The sequence below is a fragment of the Pongo abelii genome, chromosome 12, assembly GCF_028885655.2.
Source record: "Pongo abelii isolate AG06213 chromosome 12, NHGRI_mPonAbe1-v2.0_pri, whole genome shotgun sequence".
Lineage (NCBI taxonomy): Eukaryota > Metazoa > Chordata > Mammalia > Primates > Hominidae > Pongo > Pongo abelii.
The window spans coordinates 45,703,889-45,707,542 of record NC_071997.2 but is presented as its reverse complement, the minus strand read 5'-3'; the positions used below and the strand labels follow the sequence as shown (position 1 = coordinate 45,707,542).

Here is a 3,654-nt window from a genome sequence, read left to right as displayed (position 1 = left end):
TTTCTGTTGAAGTGTGTGGGTGTTTTTTGTTTTTGTTTTTGCTTTGCCATTTTCTTATTGGTTTGCAAGAGTTCTTTGTATAAGGATAACAAACTTTCATATTTTATTGTGTTGTAATTTTCCCAGTACGTAATTTTTCTTTTAAATTTATCCATGGTATTTTTGACATACAGAATTTTAAAATATATATTCATTTATATTTTATCTGAATAGAGCAATTCATCTTCCTCCCTAATGCAAAAGTTTTACATTTATTCCTTTTTTTTTTCTTCACAGAGAATCAGAAAGGAGTAATCGGGATGTTGCAAGTCCTGATTACGCAGAGACATTAACCACGTTTCATGCATCTCCAATCAGCCTATTCTTTCTGCCCTCCAAAAGGAGAAACAGGTAAGAATTATCCCACCTGATGATGCATTTATTCCTGTTCCAGTTTGTCTGTTTTATTTGGAGCAAGTCTTCCGGTCTTAGATTATTTTTAATCCTGATTCCATTATCAGTGGTATTAATGATCAGGACCAGTATGCCTGTTAGATTGTCTTCAGCTGTGAGTAACAGCACATCCAACCAAATAATGTAAGTTCATCTTTCTCACATGACAAAAAGTCCATTTGAAGGTTGTGGGTTTAACAGCTCAACAATATCACGGCCCTGGGTCACCTTCTGTCATGGTTGAGCCGGGGCTTCAGCGGCTGCAGACAGTAAATCCTCACGTGACCATCTCTCAGACAGGAATGAAGGCAGAGGAGGCTTTCCTTCAGTGCTGCCTGGAGGCCGCCCACAGACTTTCCCTCACATATCAGAGGCCAGAGCAGAGTCGAGTGTCATCCCCTCCACGATTCCTAGCAAAGGGAAATGAATGTACTCTGACCGGCTTGGGCCACTCATTTTCCCTCAAGTATCGGGCCACCTTCCCTGAGCACATTTCTGTGTGATGCTGAACAAACTCAGGGTTATGATGCAAGGAGAATGGGTGAATGGCAGCCGGGTAGGCAACCAGCAGTGTCTCATCTACAAGAAGGATAAATTGCTGTTTGGTTTGCTAGTGGACTACCATAACAAATTACCACAAAGTAGGAGGCTTAAAACCACAGAAATTTACTCTCTGTCAGTTCTGGAGGCTGAGAGTCTGAAACCAAGGTGTTGGCAGGGCCACGCACCCCTGAAGGATCCAGGAATAATCTCTCCTCAGGTCTCCCAGCTTCTGGTGGTTGCCGGCAGCCCTTCGCATTCCTTGGCCTCACTTCCATCTCTGCCTCTGAATTCACATGCGCATCTTCCTTTGGTGTCTGTTTGTGCATCTCCACACGGCTTTCTTATAAGGAGAACAGTCATTGAATTTAGGGCCCACCCTGGTCCAGTATGATCTCATCTTAACGAATTATCTGCAAAGATCCTATTTCCAAATAAGGTCACACTCACAGGTACTGAGGGTTAGGATGTCAACATCTCTTTACGAAGGGCACAACTCAGCCCCCAACAACTATCATTCATGCCTCCATCCAAATATCTGATGCAATGCTGAGAGACCGAGGCTGGGACAGACCCTCAGTGCATACTTCCAGGGTCCTCACCTACAGCAGTCAGGTGTCCTCCTCCACGTGATGGCCCTCTCGATGGCTCACATCCTAAAATCTCTCCCTGCTTTCCCAAAAGAAGCTCCATTATCACCAGTCTCCCAGCCTCCAGCCTCTCCTGGAGCCCACTCCAGAGCGTTTGACTCACCCTGCTTCAGACGGACAAGAACCTTCTCAACCACAGGGCCTAGCTCCTGCCAATATCCCCATCCAATGGCAACTCTGACATCTTCCTTCAGATAGCCTCACCCCTGCTGCCAATTCTCACCTTCAGGTTCAGAGAACCTGTAAGGACAAAGTAACTTTTTGGGGGCTTACTGGCAGCTTTAGAAATTAGGAGGAAGGGCTGGGCATGGTGGCTCACGCCTGTAATACCAGCACTTGGGGAGGCTGAGGTGGGTGGATCATCTGAGGTCAGGAGTTGGAGACCAGCCTGGCCAACATGGTGAAATCCCATCCCCCTTAAAAATACAAAAAAATTAGCCGGATATGGTGGTGGGTGCCTATAATCTCACCTGCTCAGGAGGCTGAGGCAGGAGAATCACTTGAACCTGGGAGGCAGAAGTTGCAGTAAGCCGAGATCACGCCACTGCACTTCAGCCTGGGCAACAGAGCGAGATTCTGTCCACGCCCCCACCCCAAACCCCTGCCAAAAAAAAAAAAAAAAAATACAATGAAAAGGGAATGGTGTCCAAATTGGGACTGAGAAAAACAGGCTTCAGACAATGGTCTCAGGTCTCATTGGGCTTCTGGCTTCTACCTAGAAAAACCCACACCAGGGCATCGATGATAGGGACAATCTGAGGAATGCAGTGGGGAAAGGAAAGGAGGAACAAACTTAACCTTGAGCCCTGGCCCTAGCCAAGATCTCAGAAATTCACCTGGCCTCTTGACCTGTGGATTTTGGTCATGTTGTACTGAGGTACCTAGCACGTAGGAAGGCTGCCTGACTCACAGGGGAAAACTCAGACATGGGAAGGTGGGGTCTGAGAGATCAAGTCTGGGTTGACACCTTCTCCCTGGCCATCATAGATTGACCCAGGGGTGGATAACTGACTCAAGCCAACCCTTCCCTGAGATTTTTCAAGCTGGAATCAGGGAAATGTAATAATCCCACTCTGATGGAGAGTGCATGGCTCAGAAGCTGTTGCTCTCATTTCCCCCTTTATGTGGAAGAAGATCATCAGGCTTAGGAGGAATTTAGGCTGACATACAGAAACAAGAGAAGGGAAGGAAGATGTCAACAGCACAATATCTTTGGTTCTACAGCTCTGGGTCCAGCTTCATCCCCGACCTTCCCTTTTGTGAATATTCCAACCACACAGGCACTTGCAAGGAAGAGTCCTGAGAAATAAATGTAGTTCCCTGTGGGGCTGTTGGCTCCTGGCCAGTCCACCTTCTCAGAGACCTCAGTGAAGGATGGCCCAGATGGCACTGCTAACTCTTTTTTTTTTTGGCGGGGGGTGGGACAGAGTCTCTCTCTGTCAACCTGGAGTGCAGTGGCACAATTTCAGCTCACTGCAACCTCTGCCTCCCGGGTTCAAGCGATTCTTCTACCTCAGCCTCCTGAGTAGCTGGGACTACAGGTGCACACCACCATGCCCAGCTAATTTTTATATTTTTAGTAGAGACAGAGTTTTACCATGTTGGGCTGGTCTCAAACTCCTCACCTCAGGTGATCTGCCCACCTCAGCCTCCCAAAGTGCTGGGATTACAGGCATGAGCCACCATGCCCGGATGAGCACTGCTCTTACCACACATGTATCATGGCTGTTGAATAGCTCAGGTTGTTCATATTCCCCTGGCCATAGGCCAGGCAAGGACAGCATAGACACAAGTGGGTTAATATCCATGCTGGAGATGGGATTCATACAGTCAGGCTGGCCTGCAAAAGGCAGAGGGACAATAAGGGCAAAATCCTTGAAGGCAAACAGTTAAAACTCAGAGAAGCAAAACCTGATGCAGAGCCCAAAGGGCACTGTGAAAGCCCACGAATGGGGGGGTGGGGCAGAGGGGGGCCTGAAAAGCTGGTTCGTGGGACTAGATCAGCCAAGGAGGAAGGCAGGTCCCTGGCCTC

General features: G+C 47.8%; 1 non-coding gene across 1 annotated transcript; it reads right to left on the bottom strand.

Annotated features, from left to right (window-relative positions):
* Nucleotides 1-279: 279 nt before the first annotated feature.
* Nucleotides 280-413, bottom strand: LOC112132174 (U8 small nucleolar RNA). Its single transcript, XR_002913982.1, has one exon. It is a non-coding gene; the product is annotated as a U8 small nucleolar RNA (small nucleolar RNA).
* Nucleotides 414-3,654: the final 3,241 nt, after the last annotated feature.